This window comes from Gavialis gangeticus, unplaced genomic scaffold (genome assembly GCF_001723915.1).
Source record: "Gavialis gangeticus isolate Ggan-Ray unplaced genomic scaffold, GavGan_comp1, whole genome shotgun sequence".
NCBI classification, from domain to species: domain Eukaryota; kingdom Metazoa; phylum Chordata; order Crocodylia; family Gavialidae; genus Gavialis; species Gavialis gangeticus.
The window spans coordinates 72,669,710-72,681,989 of NW_017729025.1; the positions used below are offsets into that span (position 1 = coordinate 72,669,710).

Below are 12,280 nucleotides of genomic sequence, written 5' to 3' on the forward strand. Positions count from 1 at the left end.
TAATGAGTTCACTCTTAAGAGCTTTTAAAGTTGCATACAAGCAAAGCACAATCACACAGAAATAAGAAAATCCACCCTTAAATGAATTATTTGTTCCAAAAGTTTTAATAAATAAGAGTTTAATAATTTGGATAAAATCATTTTGATGAAATTTTGTGAGAATTCCAGTCTTAGGTAATCTTTTTCTGGTAAGCTAATTTTATTATACAATGCAGGCTACTGTTTCCACATTTTTGAGAATGAGTTTCTTCTTCCATAACCCAAAGGAAGAAACACTAGTTAACTTATGCAAATGAATGCATCCTCTGCAAAGCACTGAAAATATAGAGATGACTTCAAGGGACACAGTGGTTGGAAGCGGAGGTTAGACAAATTCAACCTTGAAATAGACAATTTCCTAGCAGTAAAGGGCAGTTAAACCTTGGAACTGCTTCTCAGAGGAGGTAGCGGACTCACTCCATTGCTTGTAATCTTTAACACAAGATTCAATATCTTACTAAAGATATGTAGCAATCCAGCTTCCAAGAGAAATTATTTTGCTTATAATCTGAGTGAGTCCAGCTGGATGGTCACAATGGTCTTGTCTAGCCTTAGGAATCTATCAGTCCACAGTTTATTTCTTATCTCCTTCTTTCATAGACCACAGGATTGTCTGTACTGCCCTCAACATACCGATAAAGTTTTCAGCATTAAGAGGATGGCAGTAATAAAATATTATGCTTTGGGGTGCCAGCCAATTGCCCCCCAAAACACATTTAGTCATACTTTGATTTTAGTTTGTTTTTGCCTTTATCTTTAAAACATCAACAATAGGTCAAAACTGGAGCTGGGACATTGGATGGGATGCAGTAATGCTCTGAGTAGGTACAGGTGTGCCTCATATTCAGAATGAAACTGATGGTCAGATAGGAAATTTTACCTAGTCGAACTAGTGAGACCTCAGGCTTTTTTGCATTGCTCTGCAGTATGAGTTGTGGATCACCTACTAGAATTATCTGGGCATGGTCCAGGTCTCTGCCATTGTAAAGGCGTGAGATATGAGCATCACCTTGGTCTCTCTAGTTTTCTGCCTGTGGCACAATTTAGGCTCCTGACAACTAAATTCATTGGGCCCAACATAGGGGTATGTGGATGAAATGTAATGGCTTGTGATATACAGGTCAGACTAGATGATCCAATGGTTCCTTCTGGTATTACACATGGTCAAATCTCTGAAATCTATGTTTTACCCATTCTCAGTCTTTTTATCAGTGCCTCTGCACCTGAACTTGAAAAATCCACACTCAGGAAGCAACCATCATATTCATTATGGCCTTTAATCTCTCTTGCTGATAGTTTTAAATTTTTAAGCAGCCCTACGTGCCATGCTCCCTTTTATGTGTTCTCATAGCTACAGAGATAATTTTGGAAGCAAAATATCTAAACAGTAAGCATAATAAAAATGAAACAGGTTAAAGCTTATTAGCAGCAGGGAGCAGATGTAGCAAAACTCTGCCAGTTCCCCTACATTTCCTCCCCAGCAGGGACTTTCTATCAAGCTGTGAGTTAGTTCTATAGTTTAATGCAGGCTGCTGTTACAGCAATTGCACCTTCCTATACCTCAGTATTGTACTAAGAATTCACTTTGATTTCTGATTTCTTCCTTTGTAATAATAATGTTTAAAACAGTTCCTACCGAGCTAAATGTGAAGCCAAGCACTGTATGCCAGATAATCAGAAGGGTATGGAAATGTGAAATTGATAAGAAAATAATTATATATTGAAAAGCAATTTTGTTAGCTTTAAAAATATTAACTTCTCTCTTGCCAAACTAAAGGTTCCTGAGCCAAGATAAAACCAGTTAATGATTAAAGTTAAGATTCCTTGAAATACCTCTCAATCATACATCATTCAATATATCAGTTACAATGTGGAAAAAAGTATAACTATTTAAGGAACAAAGTCATAAATTGATAGCAATATAAACTGAAAGCAAATGAAGTCTGCCACATGAAACATGATCACAGACTGTCACTCTGAGGATTTTATTCTTCATGTGCAGTGTCAAAAATAAGCACTTTTAGAGAGAGAGTTGAACTACATTAAGGATGTTCAAGATGGAAATATTCTACCTGATGAAAAGCAGTTGAGAAGGTGAACTAAATGGGGACAAGGGAAAGAAAAATTTAATGTTCAAAACCCCTTTCATGGGCTTTTAAAATGGCTTACTTTATGATTCAGAATAGAAACTTCATATTTTGGTATACGTTGTCTTTGCAAGTGTCCTTTGTTTCTCAAGTCTGAAACTGGCTTGACCTGTGGCCTTAATTTTCAACACAAAACTCAGTGTGTTTACAATTTTTAGAATAAAAAATGGCAGTCCCTTGCAGAGATGCAGGATAAAATTCTGACTGCCCTGAAGTCAATGGCAAAACTTGTATTGACTGGAAGAGGGTCAGGATTCCACTCAGGAACTCGGCATAGTATTTTGCATGGATGTAAATTTACGAAATGTTTCATAACTTGGTATTTCCTTGCTCTTAAGGCTTTGCATTAGACACTGATGAAATTAACCAATCATAATCTCCTCTACATAATTTTTGCCAGCTTGATTACAGCATTGTAAGAAACTATATCTAATTCAGAATCCAATGATGTTCTGCCTACACAGAAACATCAGTAATAGGGGCCATTTTGGCACCAGCCCTGCTTGGACTTTACAAGCATCCTATTTGTTTCTACATGCACTTCAAACTTCTGGGAATCAGCAATTCAAGTCCTACATAATTTGAGCTCTGGCTCCTGAGAAATCATCACTCTTTTGAGACAATGCCACTGTAAGGGCAAGATATTTCTAACATAAGGCCCTCAACTCTGGAACCCACTTCAAAAGTTGATCTAGCAGATAATTATTGCCATTTGTCATACTATGAAAAATACATGAGTACATAAAAATATTTCTCTATATATAGAGACATAAACATGAACTATATAGGTATAGAGATGAGGTGTGGATAACTACATGCACACAATCATATTCAGGAACAAAAGTACAGGAAAAATTATGAAAACTGACAAAAATATTACCAAAACTATTGACCAGAAAGTGAGAATTGCTCATAATTACTTTGTTTAGTAAATAGTTGTTAATATTATCTTTCATTTACTAACTGATGGAACTTTAGATGTATTTGCTGTTTTTACTGCAGGACATGGTGTATCCACAAGCATCTGCTTCAGACAATTAGCTTAGGTCAGTGGTGTCAAAGATACATCCCATGGCTGGATCCAGCCTGGAGAGCCATAACATCCCCAAGTGATTCACAAGCAGCATGCAACGCATGCCAGATGACCTCTTGCTATACATAGCACCTGCTCCAGCTTGTGTCCTAGAGCAGTCATCACATGCGGCACGGCCCCAAAGCCAAGTCAGGGGTTGTTGGGGTTATGGGGCCGTGTAGCAGGGTCCCATGGCAGCTGCTTGGGGCTGTGAAGCAGAGCCTTGGAGCGGCTAGAGTGGAACCAGGCCACATGCAGCACCCACTCCAGCTTCTCCAAGACACTTTGCTGGATCTGGAATGCAAGGCTAATCTGTGGGTCTGGTCTAGCCCTGCACCGCTCATCCAGCCTGCGATGGTGGATGAGTTCAACACCCCTAGTATAGGTGTTCCACTAAGATTTTTATTGTTGAGACGTACACAAAAACACTACACAAAATCATCTTCAATATACATCTAAAACAAAACTGAAGGTAGATTTTGAATTTATTTCCAGCTTTTCCTGACTAGAGGATTGTCAGAGAGTTACAAATATATATCACTCTAGCTAAAAGCATTTTTCTTCTTCATCCATGAAGCAGAATAAACACAGAGAGGAAGTTAAAGTGATTATTCACTGCTGAGCTGACATACATGTTACTGGGTCAATAGTTAGCATTGTCTGCTGTGCAAAAGTTTAAAGTGGCATCAAAACAGTGCTAGTTCATATTCATGTCATACTGAGTACTAGCTTGAAAGTGGAGAAGAGAAAAGGACAAACATTTTGTTTTGTTTTCCTTTGATATTTCAGAGTAGGAAAACTGGTGAAGTTACGGAGTTATATTCTGGAGCCCATATGACTTGGTTTCAGGGAGATGGAGAGAATAACCAGCAAAGAGAAGCCTAGAATACTGATAAGTTATGGGAGCAGAATAGGATTTCTTGGATTGTCTTACAGGTTTGGCCAGGAGACTTTCCATGTAAAGAAGAAGATGCTTCCCTAAGAGTTTGTCCTTTTTCTTCTCCACTGATGACTGACCTCAGTGTCAGAAGAATGGGGTTATATAGTAAATAACATGTTTGTAGTGTTATTAACTGACTACTTTCCTGATGAACTTTCATTCAACTGGAAAGTTTAGAAGTATGTACAGGTACTCCTCACTTAATGTCGTTCCGGTTAATGTTGTTTTGTTATTACATCACTGATCTATTAGAGAACATACTCATTTGAAGTTGTGCAATGTTCGGTTATAATGTTGTTTGGCTGCCAGAAAACCGGAGCAAACCATGGATTTTACCTTTTACCAGAGGCAAACATGGATTTCTCCTTTTACAAGAGAAACTGGCAGTTTTTGCCATTTTGCAGTGAGTTCCCTGCAGGCTGGCAGAGTTCCAGCCTTCAGGGAGCTGGGAGGCAGTGAAACAGGGGGTGCCATGTGCATGGGCAGCCTGTGCCCACAGCCTGCCCCATGCACAGATCTGGGGGCACGGGTCCTCCCTGCCCCCTGGGAGTTTGAAATCTGCGTTTGCCTCTGGTAAAAGGTAAAATTCGTGTTTTACTCCATTTTTCCAGTGGCCAAACAATGTTATAACCAAACTTTACAAACAGAAACGCTTTTAAACCATGCCAACTTTCAGCGTTCCAGAAAGAGGCAGTGACAACAGGTGCCAGTCATGGTGATAAAGGCTTACTAATGGCTTTTACAAGTCATGGCAGGCAAGATATTTGACCAGAGGTTCTCACCCAATCAGGACAGTGCATGCATTCATGCCCTCTTGCTTAGTGGAAAAGTGACAGGCTCAAAACACAACTGATCCCTTCAGCACAGAAGATGGAAAATCACTCACAAAACTCATGTAAAGAGACTGCTCCAGGGCAAAACCAGTCAGTCTGGATGAACTAAACTGTTTACCACTCTGAACAACTCGACGTGTAATTTTTCACTGCACCTAAATCTGATAGAGAAGTCTTCCCCTGTATTATGTAAATAGATAATAAAAATGGCCTGATCCTCAGTTGATGTAAATTAGCACTATTCATGAGCTACACTAACTGAAGTTCTCATAAACTAACCCTTCCCTTTCCCCCATTTACATTTATATTCCACAATGAATAAAAGGATTTTATGGATAATCTTCATCCATGCTGATTAGAATACTATGTACTCCATACTGATTTTTTATCCACAAATGCATATATTTAATTACAAGTAAGATCATGTAGACTGTTTCATTGTTCTCTTTGTTAACCATATTCTGTTTTAAATGCATCAATCTACACTGATTTCACTAATTTTACAAACAGAATATTTTAATCTCCCTCTTAAAAATATATATAGAAAAATGACAATCCTTTCCCATCCCACTGTGGGCCAGTGTCAAAAGGCAGAATATTTCCAAGGACTGCCAAAGTTCCACTATCTGCATTTGACCTGTGTTAAATATTCTTATTACAATTACTTCAAATGAATACAAAAGCTTTGTTTAATCCTAACCTTGGGGAAATGAAATACACTAGGCACAAGATGAAAGACCCACTGCTACTGCGCTATTTGAATGCACTGCATGTTCTTAACGTGGACTGCAAAAGAGACCTGTTTTAATATCTCAAATTGTGGAACATTCAAAACAACATTTTGCTGAAAAATAAATGTCATAAACCTGATGTGACGGAAGAAGGAAACAGAAACATACATTTTCTTACTATTGAATTTTTGATAGGACCACATACTGGTTTGTGGCAATATTTTTCAAAACGATTAGTTTTCTTTTGGTAACATGACCAATTATATTAATTAAACTGTAGGAGATCTTTTCAGCAATGTAAATGTAGCAGAGATTATAATCTAGCTGTCATTTTATACCTCTATAACGTTCTTTTACTTTTATTTCTCACATTTCAATTATTCTCCTTGTAATGATCAGGTAAAAAAGTACTAGTTATTTTAACTAGTATTTCCTGTACAATAGCTTATGGGTCAGAGAATTTTATATATTTTCAAGTAATTGTATTTTGTATAGTAACTACTAATATAAAATTAATACAAGGATATAAATAAGTGTAAGGCACACAAATATATTCTTTGAATATTATAATTTAAAACCATTTACTGTGGACAGTGAATTAAGACTGAAGGTTAAGATTGCACAGTACCTATGCCCATTGTTTTGTAGCAGGAACAGTCCTTTTTTGTGGTCCACTGTTTGAGTATAAAGGGGTTTTTTTTTTTTACATCTTTTCTTTGGAGAAAAAAAACGGATCATAGCCATTTATGTCTTTTATTTATCTAATGGTTCTCAATATACTCAAAACATTAAGGGGTGGATTTACAAAGGTATTTAGGGCCTCAAAGATTAAGATACTTGCACAGTGTCATATACAAAAGTTCCCAAGTAGATTAGATATCTAACGTAGGATTTAGGTGCTTAACCCACTTGCTTATCTATTAAAATCCCACTAGGCATCAGTCTGCATCTTCAAGTACCTAAAAAGTTTGTAAATCTGGCAACAAAGGCAAACAATTAAATTTTCATGCTTAAAGTTAAATTTTGATTTGCTCAATATTTAAATGAACATGGTACACATCAATTAAAATATTGCAAGTCACTTCCTAGCACTTCTGCACTATGTGCCACAGAGACACACTGTCAACAACCTGACTGGCATTTCTGGCAGAACAAAAGTTAACAGTAGCACTGTCTGCTGGATTTGAAACAATAATGGAATCTCAACAACTCATGTTGAATGACTATCATAAAAAGAAAATTCCTGTCATTTTGCTTGGGCTGCTAAGGGCTGACAGCGGGCCAAAGATGGAACGGGCTTTACGGTTTACTGTTGTACGTATTTGGTGGTGTGACCAGCCCATTACTAAAATTTTGGTTTGCTCAATCCAAGGAGTGTAAAAACATCCAGAACATACATACTTTTTTTTAAATCACAAAATTCATGTTCTTTCATCCTGATAATGATGAAAAATGTGCTTTAAAAATCTGAAATAAAAGAATTAATCCAACAGGGAACTAACAAACATAGTGAATCGTAATGTCATAAACTTGCAGAAAGAGAGGTTAAATATGAAAATGAACTGAAGCAATGGATGTGGACTAACTAGTCTTAAGGTCAATAGCAGATTTTCAGTGATATTAGATGTTATCTTACTCTATTCTCTGTTCTTATTTATTTCATATCTTGCAAACAATTATTTCTTATTACTGTTTCATCCAGTTCTCTGAAGTCTTCATTCACTTTTGCTTTATTATCCTTCATGTCAAAATTTCACTTGTTCCTTATAGTTTAATATAAAGCAAAACAAACAAACAAGTCCCCCCTCCACTCAACCCCCCCCCTTCCCTTACTAAAACCCTGAAATGGTAAATACAAAATCTCCATCAATAATACCACACAGACATGTTGAATATTTAAGCAGATTTTCAGTTTTTTAATTTTTAAGATGAAGGACTGTAAAGGACAGGTAAGTGTTCTACAGTTTTGGCAAATTATCTTCTAGAGTTCTGTATATTCCATCAAATCAAATATTTGAAAAAACTAAGTTTCTAATCACTGGTAGTTATTAATGACCAACTTTTTATATGACTACAAACGTCAACCTTGATATCTTGGCCAGTTTCATTTCTGGCTTAGTTAGCTATAGGATGGACTTTTCCACATTCTGCATATTTATGTATTTATATTATCACACTGCTTAGAAGCCCACATCATGGGTCAGGACTGCATAGTAGCAGGTCCCTTCTCACAGAGCATACAATTTAAATATAAGGCAAGGGATAATAAATGTGTAGAGACAGAGTAGTACAAGGAAACAAGGACAAGTAATAGTGGTAGCAGCACACCAGTGGCCTAACCTGTGCAAGCTTTGTAAAGGCATCATGGAAATGGAGATTTTTAAGGAAGGTTTTGAAAGAGGTTAATGAAAGAGCTTTACATATAGTCATTAAGATCCCCGTCCAAACATGGGGGATGGGAGAGGAGAAAGCACAAAGGTGCTTATTTAAAAATGTAATGAATTGACAATGGAGCTGATCATAGGCTGATCAAAGGCTGGGTTCAATGTTTTGATAATGAGTAATGATGAGCATGAGTGTAGGCAACAAAAGGCCTAGAGAGGGAAGACAAGCAGCTTGCTCTTGATGAAGTAAAGAAGGCAAAAATAGTGAAGAGATGCTAAGGGAGGGGTGATATAGTCAAAACAGTTAACCTTAATGTAATCATTACAGTTAATCTTTGCAACAGCATAATGAATGGATGAATATGAGTGGAGAAGGAGCAGAAGGATGTTGCAGGAGTATTAATGAAAGGGCTAGTCTGAGAGCTTGGATGAGGGTTTTAGGTGTGTAGTGGATGAGTGTGTCTTAGAGGGAATCTACAAGCTTTTCCCATAGCCTGGATGCTGGGGCCTAGTGAATGGTTTGGGTTGTTTTTGTCATAGCTGGATACTACACATTCACATTATTGGGCATTCTGGGATCCTTTTGGATGACGATTCCTGGGGGCATGTGAGCAGTGAGTGCATTGCCTGTTGTCCCACAGGATCAACATTTGGGACAATGGGTGATATGTGTTTCACCCAGTAAAGCAGATCAACTGTGCCAGGAAATATTTTGGCATAGCTTATCTGATTCATTTGGAAATGTCTTTTTCTAACTTCATTGAGGATAGTGCTTTAAAATCAAAATTCCTGGGAGATATAGCACCAGCAGTGAGACACTGGGATAGATTAAGGGGCAACAAAGATTGCTTCCTGCATCAACCCCTCACACAGAGACCAAATGAGACAAAGTGGGTCCAGGTGGGATATAGTTTGATATTGCATGGTGGCTATGGTAGAAATAATTAGGTAATAGTAAGCAAGGTTAAAGATAAGATGAAAAGAAAAAGGGATAATAGAATATTGGCATGGGTAGTGCCAATTATTAAAGGCAAAAATAGAAGAAATAATTGGAACTAACAAGCCATGTGCCAATCATCACCCTAATCCCTTTGTCTGTAAGTTATAATTCTTCCCATATTCCTCCTGCATCTTGGTAAGTTGTAAACTCTGTTGAGAAGAAACTGTCTGCATGTCTGTAAAGCCCATAACGAATTTTGGGAGCTCCTGTAACATCACATAATTAGTACTAATAACCAGTGTGTGTGTATTCAGGTGCAGGAATAGTTTCCAGTTAATCGACTAATTCACATTTAAAGCTTTTGTTCCTTTTATTAGTTTATAACATAACATTTCTAAAACTTTCTGGAGACTAAACTGACAGTTTTCCAATTAAGTATCATCTTGTGTTTTTCTTTTCTTCGCATTTTTTTTAATGACAGTGTCATGTAATATGATGATTTTATGAGTGGTTTTGCTAACTCATTCAGCAGAGTAATCAATAGAAAAAATAAGCCAGATGGGTTGTAGTCCATTTGTATTGGATGGGACAGATGGCATTATTGATAGATGGAAATATTCCAAATATTTATTGTATAATGATATAACAGTGACTCTGGCTACAAAATTGTATTAGCTTAAATTAAGTGGTTTACTTCATAAGGGTTAAGTTGTGCAGAGTTTTGTGTGGTGCAGAGCTGCTTTAACCCAAAGGAAGTTCCTTACAGTGCTGCCCACAGCATAAAAGGTGCTAATTCACTCTTACAACCTCTCAAACGGTGTAGAACAGTCCTCCTTGTGCAGCCAACTAACTTTCTTGTGTCATTTAACTTAGATGGGCCAGGCCACAGCCCCATTTTCTTTCCTCTCACTGTTCATCTTGGAGCATCTGATTTAGCAACGCATCAAATGGTACATTAAGGAAACTCCCTAGATTTCACAGAGGGTATATGGTCATGGTTATTCAGCCATTCCTGCTTGTACCTCCCAAATCTTGTGCATCAACACCATAACCTGGCCTATTTTGATCATTTGGGTGCATCTACACGCTATTAATGTGAAGCAATATACTCTGGAGCAGCTCGAGGCAAAGTAAACTGCTTCTAGGCGCAGTGTCTACACTTTTGCCTGGGACAGCAGCAATTTGACCTGGGGTGGAGTAGGCCCCCAGCTGACTGGGCTTACCAGGTGCAATTTACATTCTTGGTTAGCATATACATGTGCATTTCAGCAGTTAATTACTCTCCCATAAGATAGTACTGGACTGCACACTAATACCAGTATGCATGTAGTTGGTAATGCTTTCTTATGGAGCTAATTAGTCTATTCTGCAATAAAACACACTTGTAGATGAACCCAGTGGGCTTTACATGTGCTTTGCTGAAGAATAGACTAAGTAACTCCATGGTAAAACATGTCTACACGTGCACTGGTATTAGGGCGCAGTAAACTAATTCACTCTAGTACTGTTGGGGACTGTACTATCTTATGGTGGAGTAAATAACTGCATGTGTACACACTGACTGGGGGATAAATTATACTTGGTCAGTCCAACCAGCCAGGGGCCTGTTCAATCCCAGCTCAAATTGCTTCCATCCCAGGCGCACATGCAGATGCTGTGCCTGGGAGCAGTTTAATTCAGCTCAGACTGCTCTGGAGTTTATTGCTTCACATTAATTGGATTAATTGCATGTGTAGATGTGCCATATTGCTTCCCACACACTGTGTTTACAGGTGTGCTTGGCAGCAGGCACATTAAGCTGAGTTGGAGCAGCCTTGACTGGCCATGGTTTTGGGGGGGTCAGCCTGCCAATGGGGCCAGCTCCAACTCAGCTCAACATGCTGCGGTGGGGCTGGTTGAAGCACAAGGTTGCTCTAGGGTGGGGCTAGCCAGCAGGCAATCCCACACTGAAACATCCTTGTGCTCTAGCCAGCCCCTCCAGCATCTACACATGTGCTACTTCAGACTAAAAAACTCTGTAGCAGATTATTTGTATTTAGAAGTACCATCCTGCTACAGAATTAATTAGTTTTGCCTAATAGCACTGCATGTGTAGACACAAGATATTTACTGTGGAACTAATTAGTGAACTCCACATTAAATACCGTGTGTAGACGTGCCCTGTGAATGTGAATTAAAGCTTCAGGTGGGTTTTTTTTGTACTTTTAATCAAAGTGCATTATTTTCTACAAATACTGAATTTTATTTGTGAGTGACAAATTCTACAAGCACTTACTGTTTTTGAAATACCATCAACTTGGTTTAAACCTAAGTTAATCTGAAACCTAGCTTTAACATAGGTTTAGTTAAAACCCAGCCTAAACCTGTTTACTAGTGTTACAATGCATTGAATGTGGGTTCCATCTCTTATTTGACTTGACAACATATTTTCTAGAAGCATAGCTGTCTGCTGACACCATCCTAGGAAACTGGTCCAGAACTAAATTAGAGCAAAAAGTATACAATAAGTCACTATGCAGTTCATACAGTACCTGGGCTTTCCTTGACGGTCTAATTGAAGTATTGCACAGGCTGTCACTGCTTAGGTTATAAAACTGCTGAAACAGAACCTAGCAGTTGTTTTACAATTACAGAAATTAATTAATGGTACCATGCCTGGATTTTCTTAAATAATATCCTCCTTTCTTACATCATTGTTTAAGGTATTCTCCTACTGTTGCATCAAACACAAAACCAGGTCTTTAAATATTCACAGAGATTAAAAAATTATTTACAATGGGCGCATCTACATGACATGGTATGTCACTGTATGGCATGGTACAGTGATGGAGTGATCACGCAGGTCTACACGTTATCGCCAGCTATACCAGGGAGTGCACCACTGTGACGATATAGCAGCGAAATCCAACTACATGCCAGGTACATGGCACAGTAAGCACCTGTAGTGCACCGTGCTTTAGTACTTCCTCTTGAAAGTAGCAATGTCACTGTACTGAGATGTGTAGATACACCCAATGTATACAAGACTTATTCTAAAATATTCCAGTTTTTTTCATAATGTTATATCTTAGTAGCTGGACAGCTTGGAGACCTGGGAGTCGTAAAGACTCTGGGAGTCTAAGTTGCAAGGGAACAGGGAATTTGGAAGCTTCAGAGTTGGAACTCCCAGGACTTCAGACATGTGGCTCCCTGTC

General features: G+C 38.1%; 1 protein-coding gene across 3 annotated transcripts in view; it reads right to left on the reverse strand.

The window, feature by feature from the left end:
• Positions 1–12,280, reverse strand: part of DPH6 (diphthamine biosynthesis 6) — a 472,782-nt gene that overhangs the window by 116,498 nt on the left and 344,004 nt on the right. The window lies entirely within an intron of this gene.